General features: G+C 37.2%; 1 pseudogene; it reads left to right on the top strand.

Moving 5' to 3' along the window:
• The first annotated feature begins 9,804 nt into the window (after positions 1 to 9,804).
• Positions 9,805 to 13,176, top strand: LOC112930523 (olfactory receptor 5B2-like; annotated as a pseudogene).
• The last annotated feature ends 3,401 nt before the right edge of the window (positions 13,177 to 16,577 follow it).

The following is a 16,577-nucleotide window of genomic DNA, read 5'->3' as shown; positions in this document are numbered from 1 at the left end:
ATTATTTTGTTGTCTGAAAACACATTCTTCACATCAATAGTTGACTTAATGGAAATATATATATGTACATATATATGTTTGGTTTTTAAAATTATTTTTATGTATCTTTCTGCATATGAAAAAGCAATATATTTTATATTTAAAAAATTAAACATGAAAACACTTCCAAATTTCCTTTAGTATAGATTTATTATTGTTTTTTTTTTTTGTCTGTTCTTGTTTTCAGTAAAAATGCAAGCCATAAGAGACTCTTAACTATAGGGAACAAACAGGGTTCCTGGAGGGGGCGGTGAGTGGGGAGGTTGTGGGATGACTGGGTTATGGGCATTAAGGAGGCACTTGCTGTAAGGAGAACTGCATGTTGTATGTAAGTGATGAATCACTAAATTCTACCCCTGGAACTAATAATACATTATATGTTAACTAACTTGAATTTAAATAAAACTTAAAAAAAAAAAAAAACCACGTATGAATGGAGCTTTTCTAGAAAGCTGCCAGAAGGGTGAAGTAATGACATTACTTGGGGGTTTGGGATCGGTTAAAGGACTCCAAACACATTCTACTCACTTTAGTGGCTGTCAGGCTGTTTTTCTCAGCTCCTGTGGTTCTGAAACTGCTGGTTTTCAAAGCTACCACAGAATGGGAAGTAGAGCAATGAAAATACCAGGAAGCTCATTATTATTACCCAGATTCTGCATTTTTCTTGAATAAACACTGTTTGGATTGTTGCAAGCCTTGTTTAATTTCTAGAGCTTTAAAAGTTTTGGAAAACTTCTTGCTTGTGTTATTTTTGCTTTAGTGGAGGGGCATATTTTCAGAGGCCCTTACTCTACCGTTCTGGAAGTGTTTGTCCGCCTATTTAATATCAGCTTCCTTTCTTATACCCTCTCAGAGTACATTGTTCTATATTTTTAGAATACGTATTAAAATTTGTAATTATATATTTATCTGTGAGTTTAATGTCTCTTTCCTCATCAGATCAAAATCTACTCATTCAGGAACCATATCTCTTCTGTGTACACAGAATCTAACACAGCAGCTGAGTTGTGTCTTACTGAGTTGGGATTCAATAAATAGTTTGTTGACAATATATTCATTCATAAATGAATGAATATGTATTTTCAATGTCATTATAATTGAGATTAATTGTTGGAAACAATGTTGCTTGGGGCTTCTTTTTTATTTTATTTTTACTTTTTAAAATATTTTTTTATTGGAGTTTGATTTGCCAACATATAGTATAACACCCAGTGCTCATCCTGTCAAGTGCCTGAGGCTTCTTGAAGGATTTATTGTTCTTTCTGTTCTGGAGACCATGTAGAATTCCTAAGGAAGGTAATGCCAAGTTATGATCATTCTTAAAGATGTCCTGCATTATCAAGAAGAAATGCATTGACATAGGATGCATAATCTGGAGTCAGCATACTATCATCCTTACAAAAAAAACCTGCCATACTTTGTATAATTTTATGAATTTTATTAAATTCATTAGAGACCTGAGGTCACAGGGCAACTAACTCAAAATACAATCAAGGATGGGCATATTCCCAAAGAGATGGGATGAGAACACTAGCCTACCTGCGATAGATGCTTCTAGGTTCTATAATTACTGATATAAGGATTCATCAAAATTTTAAAATTAATAATTAAAGATTTAGTTATTAGTATGAACTAATGTGAGGATATAAATACTTGCAAATGATTTATTTGCACACATTTAATTAGACACAAGGGGAGTTTGTACTCATGTACATGCTCTGTTCTGCAGGCTTGTTTCAGTGTTTACAAGAAAGATTGAGGGCAGGGTGAGGTTTCTGAGAATGCTGCTCTCCTGGGGCTGGCCTAGGAGAAAGGACTAGCAACTGTTGCAGAAAAAACCCTACTCAGATTCCTCTCCCTTACTTTTCTATAGAATAAAAGCTTAAGTCACTGATGCCCTCATGTTCTGATAAAATTTGCTGGAACTGATATAAGAAAAGAGAATAAAGTCCTTTATCCATGGGAGTTGATCAGTACAATGTCCTGGGACAAAACCACAAGAAATGTACCGTATCTATAATAGGTCAGGATCACTAAAAAGGGCACCATCTCTGGAAGCTAGGTGAAGCAAGAGAGCGAGATTCTTGTCTCATGGGTTGAAGAATGAATCTCGTGGACAAAGAGGAGTGAGTAAAGTGATAGAGGTTTATTAAGCAAGGGTACCGAAAAAGGTCTCAGGACTAAGAGGGCGTCGTGACAGCATTTCCAACGTGGGCCTCCCCTGACAGTCTTTTATTTAGAACTTACCAGAGAGCTTGTGGCCTTAACATTATTGTGATGGTTGGTTTGAGTAAGCACTAATGATAATTTCTTTAATGGCTTACTTCTTTTTAGGGTCTGGTTATTCTTTGTTGGTTACAGGTATCTGTCATAAAAAGACACCCTCCCCACCCACACCTAGGGCAGGGTGATCTGGTTTGTTCCCTTATCTCTGGTTTCCTTACACTTCAGCATTTTGGAGGTTTCTGTGAGCCTGATCCCATAGCCCCCTACCTGTCTCTCACTACTACCCCACCTGTCCCTTATACATAGGGACAAAGTTTCTGTGTAAAATAAAGGCTGTACAAGCACAGTAAAGAAGGGCCATACTATCCACAGCAATGCTAGCAAACATTAAGTCGAGGTAAGCACAGTCTACTACTAGGAGAGGGCCAAGAACATGGAGATCCTTTTCTTTTTTAAAAAAGATTTATTTATTTATTTGAGAGAGAGAGAGCAAGCATGAGAGGGAGGGGCATAGGGAGATGGAGAGAAAATCTCTATCAGACTCCACATTGAATGCAGAGCCCAATTCAGGGCTCAATCCCATGATCCATGAGATCAAAACCTGGGCCAAAACCAGAAGTCAGATGCTCAACGGACTGAGCCACCCAGGCAGCCTCAAGGGGATCCTTTCTGAGACAGGTGCATGGCAGTGGCGATTGGCCACAGTGGTCTAGGCTGGTGTCTTGCACTCTTGCAGCTACAGAGGCCTGGACTGGCTGTTGATATAGGTTTCAGACTCCGGTGAGGGGTAGGGATGGAGGGAGTAGGGAGGGACTTAGGCACCTGGCATATACGAACATGAATACCTGTATGATAGAACTGGTAAGATCTGTAAAAGGTCCTCAGGAGGTATGCTGGCTATTGGTTTCTTCAGTGACAAAAGCTGGTGGGGGCATCTTGTCTTGGAGAAAAGGTTTTTATTTTTCACTGTTGAAGATGATGTTTGTTGTGGGCTTGTCATTTATTATTTTGAGGTACATTCCTTTCATACCTGATTTGTTGAGAGCTTTTGTCATGAAAGAATGCTGAATTTTATCAAATACTTTTTGTACATCTATTGGGATGATCATATAGTTTTTATCCTTCGTTCTGTTGCTGTGGTATATCACATTGGTTGATTTGCGTATGTAGAACTATCCTTATATCATGGTGTATGATCAAATCCAACAATACATAAAATGCCTAATAATTCATGACTAAGTAGAGATGCAAAGTTAGTTCAACCTCCAAAATCAATGTTATTCACTATATTAATAGACTCAGGAATACAAATCATATAATCATCTCAATAGATGCAGAAAAGCCTTTGACAAAATTCATCATGCATTTATGATAAAAATTCAGCAAACTATTAATGGTGGAGAACTTACTAAACATAATAAAAGACATCCATGAAAAACCTACAGCCAGTTTCTCACTTTATGGTAGAAGACTGAATGCTTTTCTCCTAAGATTAGAAATAAGGCAGCAAAGTGCCCTCTTAAAACTTTTATCCAACATCATGATATATATCCTAGTCAATACCCTAAGGCAAGAATAAGAAATGAAAAACATACCAGTTGGAAATAAATAAATAAAATTCTCTCAATTCAGAGAAAATATGGCTTTCTACTTAGAAAATTGCTTAGAAAAGCTACAGAACTAATATGTTTATCAAGTTCTGAAGAAACAAAGTCACTATGCAAGAATATGTCATAATTTTATACAATTTTAATAAAAACTTAGAAATTGGAATTTAAAAACAGTACCACTTGCAGTAGCAGCACCATGAAGTACTTAGGTATAAATTTTGCAAGATGAGCACTGGGTGTTTTTCTGTATGTTGGTAAATTGAACACCAATAAAAATTAATTTATAAAAAAAATTTTGTAAGATATGTACAAGACATGCTGAAAAATATAAAGCATGGATTGAATACATCAAAGCAAATCTAGATAGAGAAATTTACTAAGTTCATGGATTGGAGGGCAAGATAATTTAAAGATATCTGTCTTCCACAAACTAATCAACAAAATTTCAATCAAAGTTCCAGAAAGAATTTTTGTAAAAATTTGCAAACTCATTGTAAAATTTATATGGAAAGTGAAAAAAAAAAAACTAGAATAATTAAAACAATTTCAAAGAACAACAAAGTTCGAGCACTCACCCTACCTCCTTTCCAGATTTTCTATACAGCTACAATAATCAAATACTGTGGTATTGGACAAAGGATAGATATATTACATTAAAACTGGGTGTTTTTCTGTACGTTGGTAAATTGAACACCAATAAAAATTAATTTATTAAAAAAAAAGAAATTCGTATGTAACAAAAAAAAAAAAGAAACAAATATTCACTCAAATTTTTTGTTTCAGAAAAAAAGACAAGTCATAGACTAGGAGAAAGGACTTGCAAATTATATCAGTCCTTATCAGTAAAGGGCTTATATTTTGGAAGCATAAGATATTCTCAAATCCCAAATATAAGAAAACAAATACAATGAAATACAATAAAAATGGACAAATGATTTTTTACTTTTTAAAAAGTTTTTATTTAAATTCCAGTTATGAGATACCACCTCACACCAGTGAGAATGGGGAAAATTAACAAGGCAGGAAACCACAAATGTTGGAGAGGATCCGGAGAAAAGGGAACCCTCTTACACTGTTGGTGGGAATGTGAACTGGTGCAGCCACTCTGGAAAACTGTGTGGAGGTTCCTCAAAGAGTTAAAAATAGACCTGCCCTACGACCCAGCAATTGCACTGTTGGGGATTTATCCCAAAGATTCAAATGCAATGAAACGCCGGGACACCTGCACCCCGATGTTTCTAGCAGCAATGTCCACAATAACCAAACTGTGGAAGGAACCTTGGTGTCCATCGAAAGATGAGTGGATAAAGAAGATGTGGTCTATGTACACAATGGAATATTCCTCAGCCATTAGAAACGACAAATACCCACCGTTTGCTTCCACGTGGATGGAACTGGAGGGTATTATGCTGAGTGAAATAAGTCAATCGGAGAAGGACAAACATTATATGTTCTCATTCATTTGGGGAATATAAATAATAGTGAAAGGGAATATAAGGGAAGGGAGAAGAAATGTGTGGGAAATATCAGAAAGGGAGGACAGAAGATAAAGGCTCCTAACTCTGGGAAACGAACTAGGGGTGGTAGAAGGGGAGGAGGGCGGGGGGTGGGAGTGAATGGGTGACGGGCACTGGGTGTTATTCTGTATGTTGGTAAATCGAACACCAATAAAAAATAAATTTAAAAAAATCAATTCCAGTTAGTTAACATATAGTGCAATATTAGTTTCAGGTGTGTAACAGTTCCATAAATTAATGGTGCTCATCACAACAAGGGAGTGAGTCCCTTAGTCCCCATCACCTATTTCACTCATCTCCCACACACCTCCCCTCTGGTAACCATCATTTGTTCTCTATAATTAACAGTCTGTTTCTTGGTTTGCCTCTCTCTCTTTTTTAACCCCTTGCTTGTTTTGTTTCTTAAGTTCTATATATGAGTGAAATCATATGGTATTTGTCTTTCTCTTATCTTGCTTAGCATAGTACTCTCTAGCTCCATCGACATCATTGCAAACAGTACGATTTCATTTTTTTTATGGCTGAGTAATATTTCATTGTATATATTTATTTATGCCACATGTCCTTTATTTCTTCAGTTGATGGACACTTGGGCTCTTTCCACAATTTGGCTGTTGTAGATTATGCTACTATAAACATCTGAGTGCATGTACCAAAAATAGGCAAAAGATTTCAACAGATATTTCACAAAAGAAGATAATTGGGATAGCAAATAAACATGTAAAAAGATGCTCAAAATCATTAGTCATTAGAGAAATGCAAATTAAAACAACACAGAGATACACTATAAACCTACTAGAATAACTAATATAAAAAAAGCTCACCTGTAAATATAAACTACCATCAAGAATGTGAAGCAATTGGAACTCTCACACACTGCTGGTAGGAATACAAAATAGTTTCCTATTTTAGAAAATAGGTTGGCAAAATCACATGACCTAGAAATCTCCTAAAATCTACCCAAGTGAAATAAGAGCACATGTTCACATAAAACCTGCATGTAAATGTTCATAGGATCTTTATTTGTATTAACTAAAAACTGGAAATATTTCTTTAGCTATTTCTTTAGACTCCAAGAGTATCCCCACTTCCCTCAACTGAAGAATGGATAAATAATCTGAATACATAGACTGCATCTCAGTAATAAAATGGAACCAATTACAGAACAACTATACAACTCCATAAATTTTAAACGCATTAGGCTAAGGGAGAGAAGCATGACTCAAGAGATAATCTACTGTATGATTCTTTTTTTATGATATTTTTACAAAGCTAAAACCATTGGGACTGAAAACAAATTAGCAGTTGCTAAGAGGTGGAAGGAGGGGTCAATTACAGAGTTGTAGGAAATTTGGGGAGGTTAATAAACTGTTCTATATCATGATGTGATGGTGGTTATACAGCCAATTACATTTGTACAAATTCTTAGAACAATGCATTGAAAAGTGTGGATATAACTGTATGTAAATTATACTTTAATTAGAAAAAGGGGAAAAAGACAGTAATGCAAATGGATCAGTGCTCTTACTCAACAGACACTTCAGTTCCCCACTGACAGTTTAATTGCTTCTTCCCTAAATAAGTGAGATGAGGGGCTATGGATGTTCTCATAGGAGACCTGTTCCCCTGAGAACTCTGGTTCCCTACACATTTCTTTTCTTTTCTTTTCTTTTTTTGTCCTTAACTTTCTCCTGGTTCCTATTCATTAGCCTTGGGAATCCCCAAATCACTCCATTTGACATCATTTTAGAGGACCCGTCTATGTGCAGAACCCTTTTGTTCATTTGTTTATTCATCTGAAAGTTACTTGTTCCTGGCATTCATGCTGTCTTCCTCCAAACAGGATTTGCTTCCAGGCTGCAGCCAGAGCCAAGAAAACCCACTCCAAGATAATAATTATACTTATGCAGGTTAAAGTGATAATCCTCTTACCACGTTGTTTTATAGACCTTCCGTCATTTGCTATTCATAGACAGAATTCTGTAAGGCATGTGGGAGATGCAATTTTATTAGTTCTACCTCACATATCAGGAGACTGAGCTTGACGGGGTAAATGACTCTTCCAGGGGATCATAAAGGATATATGAGGGATGCAGGACTTGGACCATCTTCCTAGCTCCATATCAGTGATTTTTCCTCCATTCCTCTGTGCTTCAGAGACCTTGAGGCCTTTTTCCCAGTACCAGAGAGAGAGAACATAGGATATATACATTCTACCCTGGTTGAAGTTCTGATATCAGAGACACAACTCATGGTTGCTTTTCCCTTTTCATCAAGGAACCAGGTAGGATTCTACATATCTTAGGCATTTTTCAGTGAGAAGTGTAATTTACTGAGAAAACAGTAGGGAAGCTGTGTCTACTGTGAATTATTTTAGCAAAGTAATGGATGTTATGAGTGTTTCTCTGAAATGGTGAGGTAGAGCTGGTCTTAAATGCCCAAATGTACATCATTATTGAACAAATAAGGAGTCTAGTGATAAGTTAGGAAACAACATTTTGCTCTCCTAAAGAGGATGAACAGCAACAATAAGAAACAGAAAATAGATTATGCTCCACTTGAATAGGTAGTACTTTCATTCTATTTACTAATTGTAGATCTGTTATGGAAGGGATGTTAAGTAGAGCAGGGTGAAATGATATTTCTTTAGACTCCAAGAGGATCCTCATGATTACAAAGCTCCATACTCTATATCAACCTTCTTTTCCTCTCTTACCTTACTCATAATCCTGGCTCACATAAAAAAGCTGAACAAAGGCACAGGCTTATGATCTGTATGATCTGGATATGAATCTTGAGTTTATTTCTTGCCAGGTGTAGAGGGAATTTCTGTGAAGTCACATAACCTCTAAAATCCTCAATTCCTTAACCACAAAATGTGGATATTAATACTCTGTATCTTGTAACACTATAGGATAAAGTTGTAGGATACTGTAACTTTTAAAGTTATTCTTATCAATTTCTACATTATCCTTTTAAAGTTGTGGCATATTCTCACTGGTGTGAGGTGGTATCTCATTGTGGTTTTGATTTGTATTTCCCTGATGGTCAGTGATGCGGGGCATTTTCTCATGTGCTTGTTGGCCATGTCTATGTCTTCCTCTGTGAGATTTCTGTTCATGTCTCTTGCCCATTTCATGATTGGATTGTTTGTTTCTTTGCTGTTGAGTTTAATAAGTTCTTTATAGATCTTGGATACTAGGCCTTTATCTGATAGATCATTTGCAAATATCTTCTCCCATTCTGTAGGTTGTCTTTTAGTTTTGTTGACTGTTTCTTTTGCTGTGCAAAACCTTCTTATATTGATGAAGTCCCAATAATTCATTTTTGCTTTTGTTTCTCTTGCCTTCATGGATGTATCTTGCAAGAAGTTGCTGTGGCAAAGTTCAAAAAGGGTGTTTCCTGTGTCCTCCTCTAGGATTTTGATGGAATCTTGTCTCACATTTAGCTCTTTCATCCATTTTGATTTTACCTTTGTGTATGGTATAAGAGAATGCATAAGATATCTAGAATAAACCTAACCAAAGAGCTAAAGGATCTATACCCTAAAAACTAAGAACACTTCTGAAAGAAATTGAAGAAGACACAAAGAGATGGAAAAATATTCCATGCTCATGGATTGGAAGAATTAATGTGAAAATGTCAATGCTACTCAGGGCAATTTACATATTTAATGCAATCCCTATCAAAATACCATGGACTTTCTACAGAGTGTTGCAACAAATCATCTTAAGATTTGTGTGGAATCAGAAAAGACCCCGGATAGCCAGGGGAATCTCACAATGCCAGATTTCAGGTTGTACTACAAAGCTGTGGTCATCAAGACAGTGTGGTACTGGCACAAAAACAGACACATAGATCAATGGAACAGAATAGAGAATCCAGAAGTGGACCCTCAACTTTATGGTCAACTAATATTCGACAAAGGTGGAAAGACTATCCACTGGAAAAAAGACAGTCTCTTCAATAAATGGTGCTGGAAAAATTGGACATCCACATGCAGAAGAATGAAACTATAGAACACTTCTGATTGTATGTTCTGTATAGAATGACCAAGTTAAGTTCTTACAAAAGCACCAGGAATATCCCATCTAAAAATTAAGCTTTTTTCCTGCTTTTAAAAAAATAAAGTTGTGGCATAAACATTATACTACTTACTGTATAAAGTCATGAGGATAAAGAAAGAACACACACCTGCACACTGAATGCTCTTATCAGAGGTTATAGTACATGCTTTAAAAAATCTTATGTTTGTCAAAGGGGAGCACACACGAATGTCTTTAGGAGCTGGATATGAACAGGGAAGTTGTAAAGCCCCTTCAGATGGCAGAGAAAAGTGCTTACCAATGAGGTAAAGCTGTGACTTAGGCTTGACATAGGCTTCATTCAGTTCAAATGAGAAAAATCGCAGCATGGATCTCACCTCAAAGGCAGATCTGAAACCTAGAGTCAAACACAGGGACCTGAGATTTCAACCCTGCATCTTTGTCATCCAGCTTAGAGGGTCAGAGTAATGAGAGTAAGAGTGAGTTCAAAACAAAATGATCCACATCAAATGTGGATCTCAAGGAAGAAATGGAAAAAATGGCTGGTGTGGTCAATGATCTGGTCAGAGGAAGGACAGAGTGAAACACACAGGGGAATCAGAGGATCAGAGAGTGAGGCTCTGAATCCATAATCTAGAGACTGGGTATGGCTTTCCACTTTTACCCAACCAAGATAGAGACCATCATTTCATCCCACTAATAACATTAGAGCCAACTCTCATCAGGTTTATAATTATTGATTTTCATGCATTATTTTATAAACTCTCAGAATTGCCCCTTCATGTCACACCTCCACTTTTAGAGATGAAAAAACTGAGGCTCAGAGAACTTAGGTTAGGATAAGATCTCCCAGATAGTAAGTGTTAGGATACAATTTGGACACACATGCCCCTCTTCCCAGAGCTTGAGCTCTTGCATCCGGTGCATTACCTTCTCTTTAGAAGTACTGAAGAGTACTTCTGAAGAGTACTTGCTGATTGTCCATGCCTGCTGCTGCGGCTCCCCTACTGCATCCGCCCTACCTCCATGCTTCCATCACCCCATCTCAAGTCCCAAATCCAGGAATAGTATCTTTGTAATTTTGGTACTCCTGACAACTAACATTAAGATGGGTCCAATGGATTCAGTGGCTTCATGTGAATAGAATTAATTCAATTCAATTCAAATTTCAGTTACTGTCATGGGATTCTAGAATTGGTCTGCTTGGGTACACAGCTTGACTCTGCCAGTCATTATTTGGGTAAGCTTGGAGAAAATACACAACCTTTTGGGACTAGGTTCCCTTGCAAAATAAATGAGTGTAATGATTAGTTGTTTTGTCTTGTGTGTGCTTTAGATTTGAAGAACAAATTATTGCTGTAATTGAAATAATCCACAGAGCATATACACAGCTTAACCTCACTCTATTATAATCTTTTCCATTTGACACTCCCTTTCCTTCTCACCACTATAGGGCATCCTGTGATTCCCCACTGACAACCACTGTGAACAGCCCGGAAGTGACTGTGTTCATCCTTCTAGGATGTTCAGATGCTCCAGGACTGCAGGCCTCACTCCTTATGACATTCACCTTCTTCTACCTTTTCACTCTAGTTGGAAATCTGGGGGTGATTGTATTGATTCTGTTGGACTCCGGTCTCTAGATGCCCATGTACTTTTTCTTCAGTAACCTGTCTCTGATGGATTTTTGTTACATACCCAGGGTCATGACAGGACTTCTTAGAGGAGACCAGGTCATCTCCTATAATGCATGTGCTGCTCAGATGTTCTTTTTTGCAGCCTTTGCATCTATGGAAAGTTACCTCTTAGTCTCAGTGGCCTATGACTGCTACACAGTAGTGTGCAAACCTCTCCATTACACCACCACCATGACAACAGATGTGTGTGCTCATCTGGCCATTGTCTGGATGTCTGTGATGTTCTGAATGCCTCTGTAAGTGTTGAAGATACCTTCAATCTTTCTTCTTGTATGTCAAATGTGGTTCATCACTTTTTCTGTAATATTCCAGCAGTCACAGCTCTAGCTTGCTCTGATCAGTGAGTTGGTTATCTATATGACTTGACTTCCTTTTTAAATGTTTTCTCTTGTAGTTATCTTTATTTCTACCTGTTTACATTTATCACCATCTTGAAGATGCACTCAGCTCAGAGGAATCAAAAGGTTTTGTCTGCCTGCGCTTGCATTCTCACTGTAGTCTCCATCTTCTACAGGACAGTCATCTTCATGTACTTGTAGCCAAGCTTCAAGAATTCCGTGGACACAATCAAAATGGTATTTATTATATTCATCTTCAAGTTAACACACAAACTCCATGTGAGCGGTAGCTTTATCTGCTTTGTTCACTACTCTACCCTCCATAGCTAAATGAATTTCTTGCTCATAGGAGATTTTAATAACTATTTGCTAAATAAATGAATGAATAAATGAAGCTTTTAGTTCAATAATATCAATATATTGGCTTTTTGAATCATGAATATTTATAATTCATCATTCATAAAATAAACTACATAGAATTGTAGAACATTTCAAGATTCATGACCAGTGTTCTTTTTTTGCTGAAATATTTTTTTAATAAATTAATTTTTATTGGTGTTCAATTTACCAACATACAGAATAACACCCAGTGCTCATCCCATCAAGTGTCCCCCTCAGTGCCCGTCACCCATTTCCCCCACCCCCCACCCTCCTCCCTTTCCACCACCTCTAGTTCGTTTCCCCGAGTTAGGAGTCTTTATGTTCTGTCTCCCTTCCTGATATTTCCCACACATTTCTTCTCCCTTCCTTTATATTCCCTTTCACTATTATTTATATTCCCCAAAATGAATGAGAACATACACTGTTTGTCCTTCTCCGATTGACTTACTGCACTCAGCATAATACCCTCCAGTTCCATCCACATTGAAGCAAATGGTGGGTATTTGTCGTTTCTAATGGCTGAGTAATATTCCATTGTATACATAAACCACATCTTCTTTATCCATTCATCTTTCGATGGTGCTGAAATATTTTTATCTACATTCTCACTCAGTGCTTTTAATCTTATGGATACAATGATTTTCTGGAAACTACATAATCATTCCTTAGGAATGACATTTCATTGACTGGTAAGTAGCACATCAAATAGATTCTATTTAGTAAATCATAAAAAGATATAAAGTACAAAACTATTTTAAAGTCTAATATCTCATTCAGTTTGGAAAATTACTTTATACACACTAGTTATGCAGTTAATTCCAATGATTCTAAATATCCATACAGAATGGAAACACAATAGTAGTTATCAATAGTAAACACAATCCACATTCAATATCCTTGCATTAACAAGGATCTCTCCTCAGGAGAGATCAATTTGATAATAAAACTCCCCATAGGAATTTGCACTGTTTCCTTTTCTGACTCTACACAGTTGGACGTGCTCATACTAACAGTATGTGTAAGACTGCACTTGGGGAGACCTGGATGATTCAGTCGGTTAAGTGGCTAACTCTTGGATTCTGCTCAGGTCATGATCTCTGGGTCATGAAATCGAACCCTGCATCAGTCTGGGCATGGAGCCTACTTGAGATTCTCACTCTCCCTCTTTCTCTGCCCCTCCTTTCTCCCTCTCTAAAAAACAAAAGACTGTGTTTGAATGTTCTAGGATGGTCATGCTGACAGCATGGTGAGAGTATTATAAACATTCTCTTTGTCTCTAGATCTATGATGATGGTGATGTATCTTCCGCTGGAATCACCTAAGAAATTACATTTCATAAAAACGTTTGGAATATTTTTAGGCTTACAGAAAAGGTGCAAAGACAGTACAGGGTTCCCATATACCCCTTGCCCAGTTTACCCTGATGTTATCATCTGTATTCTCTTGGTATGCATGTCAATACAAAGAATCCAACAGTCATGCATTGCTATTAACTGTATCCCATACTTTTCGGATTTCACTAGTTTTTCATCTGATGTTCTTTTTCTGTTCCAGTATCCTATACATAACATCGCATAAGGAAATAAAAATGGTTATTGTTTTATGTCATTGTTTTGGGTGATGTTCTACAAACAGTGTATAAGTGATACAGCTGCTCTTAAGATGTTGGCTAATCAAATTTAAATTTAAAAAAGAAAGAGAAAGTCATGAGGGTAAGGAGATAAATAAAGAAGGTTAAGTAGTTATGTCTAAGAAAAAAATTTGGGTGGTGCTTGGGTGGCTCAGTTGGTTAAGCATCTGCCTTTGGCTCAGGTCATGATCCCAGGGTCCTGAGACTGAGCCCCACATTGGGCTCCCTGCTCAGTGGGAAATCTGCTTCTCCCTCTCCCTCTGCCCCTGCCCCCCATTCATGAGCTCTCTCTCTCTCTCACACATACACTCTCTCTCAAATAAATATATAAAATCTTTTAAAAAGAAAGAAAGAAAAGAAATTTGGATATGGTGACCAGTATTGGACCTAGTAGTAGAAATTGAAAACACATCTTCAGGTTATTGAAGGAACTGCATTGGCAAGAAAGCCATGAGCCTTGATTTTTAACATGCTTAGGCTGAGCATTAAAACAACTCTAGAAATTTAAAATTGTGTGTGCAGAAGTAAGCTGTAAAAACTGAATATTCCTCAAAGACCTCATAATCCCCCACATGGCTTTAACTGCCTAACATGGCCATCAACTTCACATAAAAATATATCCTCCACTTGTTCTGGGACATGACCAGACTCTAATATCCCAAGCCCCTAGCATTAGACAACCCCTTTTCTTTAGAAATGTCCCAGACCTGTTCACTTGAACCCTGCAACTAACCAAGGCCCATCAAAGATACCTTAAAACCAATTAGAAAGTCTCCTTTTCAAAAAATCTCACCTTAATAGAATCATTGTCAATTTTACACTATCTCAGTATTTCTTCTTTTTAATCTATAAAACTTATTCTCCTTTCTAACATCTTTGAACCCCTGCTAAAACTCAAGTGATAGCAGATGGCTTCCTTTGCTGACACAAAACAGAGCAAGACAAAACAAAACAAAATAAAGCAAAAGCAGCCTGTTAATTTTATCTCAGATTTCATTTTGTCTTTGATACACTTCAGAAATGATCTCAAAGAATAATGGATAAGGAAAAAAATAAACATGCAACAGGACTAGGGGCCAGGAAAAACAGTGGAAACTGGAAATCTCCCAGAGAGAAAAACAGGGTCTCCTAAAGAAATATCTCCACTGTCAAGGTTGAGGGACCTTTATAAAGCTAACTCAGCAAGATTTCAAAAGTGACCATTGTATCTCCATTCTTTACTTTCATAAAAGGGAACTTTTTTTTTTCACTTATAGTCATCCTGTTTGTATCTCATATACTGAGTATGATGTGAGATAAACTGTTTGGGTTTTGTGTGTTTGTTTAGTTCCTGGACCACCAGGAGCCATGTTCAGAGTGAATGGAGAGAACCCTTGAGCCCCTTAAGGATCCTGGACATTGAGCCTATATAGTGGTTACTTGGGATTTAGGTTCTTTGTAGTGGAAGCAGATAGTACGCTCTGCAGGGGCAGGGGAAGTAAAATGGATATTTGATGAACATAAGTATTACAGTAGAAGACTCTTGTTCTTTCTGTGCCAAATTATGTACTTTTTCTCCTAAGGACATATCTACACTTAATTTCTGAGCCTGCTTGGAATTAGTTGAGGTCGTGTCATTGTATTGTCAGTGAAATCTAAGTTACATGTACCTGTGAAACCTCCCAAGTGATCCCCTGCTTATTCTCTCTTCCTTTGTCATCTGTTAGATAGAGAATCTAGGTCATAGGGGTTGGTGGAGCCACTAAATAGAAAAAGCTAGGATTGCTGAATCATGGTCTGAGATCCTGTAGAATATCTAACAGTATATAAGCAAGAAAAGTCCCTTATGGTTAAGCCACTGTGATTTGGGATCTTTCTTGTATAGCAACTAGTATTATTTACACCAACTAATATAAAGAGATTCCCATCGCACAGTCTGGAGGCTGTTGGTAAGTAGACGGATGTATGATGAGAAATATTGTCAAATGTCTACAACACAATTTAATTCCACAAATATTTAACAGTAATCCCCATCCAACTTCTAAGCATAATTGAAATGGCTACGACAATTAACATTAGCACAAGTTTTGGAGGAAAAAAAGCCCATCCCAACCAGATTTTCTGATCTAGAGGATTTACAAAACTCCTCTGAGTTTCTACTGAATGTGATAATGCCTATTTTACTGAATGAACAAGAACTTAGCACGGCATCTGACAGAGACTGGCCATTCAGTAGATATGTCTTTTCCTTTCTCTTCCTCTTCCTGCTCCTTCTTCTTCTTCCTTTTCTATATCGTCATCCTTCTCTATCTACCCACTTATTAAATATATACTTACTATATAAATACATTTATCAACTACCACTAAATATTAATAAATTAGAGTATCTCCAGTTATATATAAATATTAATACTTATTACATATATTTAATATATATTATATATATGTTTGCATTTATAGGTGTAGCTGTACTATTTAATTTGAACTCTTTGAGGGCAAAGGCACTCTCACACTTAGGTCTGTATTCTCAGAATGTAGTCTGATGTGGGCCAAATTAAAGAACCTAATAATCACTGAAAGAAATGGTGGAGAGGAGCTGAGCCATCGATGCCTGTGACAGCTGCACAGCAGAGTGCAAACCTCTGCATTGTACCACCACTAAGACATCACCTGTGCTTGATTTTCTGGCCATGGTTTCCTGAGTGCCTGAATTCACTCCAATTCTCTCCATCTGTGTGTCTGATATGGTTCATCACTTTCTGAGAGAGCAAGCAGTCAGTCATGGTTCTCTGTTACTCTTATAAACTGATCAGTGAGCTAGTTCTTGCTTCTGTAGCAGGCAGGGGTTTGACATCTTTTTTGTTCTCCTGGTTGCCTTTCTTTCCTACCTGCTCATAATTATCACCATTTTGAGGGTGTGCTCTGCTACGGGGTGCCAACACACCTTTTCCACCTGTTCTTCCCTCATCTCTTCTACAGGAGAGTCATCTTCATGTGCTTATAGTCAACCTCTAGGAATACCACAGACATAGGCAAGACAAATTGTCTCTAGTGTTAGTATTTTAATGATGTAGGATCCACAATAGCCCAGTTTAACCCTCTTCCATCCTCCTG

This window comes from Vulpes vulpes, chromosome 5, assembly GCF_048418805.1.
Source record: "Vulpes vulpes isolate BD-2025 chromosome 5, VulVul3, whole genome shotgun sequence".
In the NCBI taxonomy this organism is placed as follows: Eukaryota; Metazoa; Chordata; class Mammalia; order Carnivora; family Canidae; genus Vulpes; species Vulpes vulpes.
This window is presented reverse-complemented; position numbering and strand designations above follow the sequence as displayed.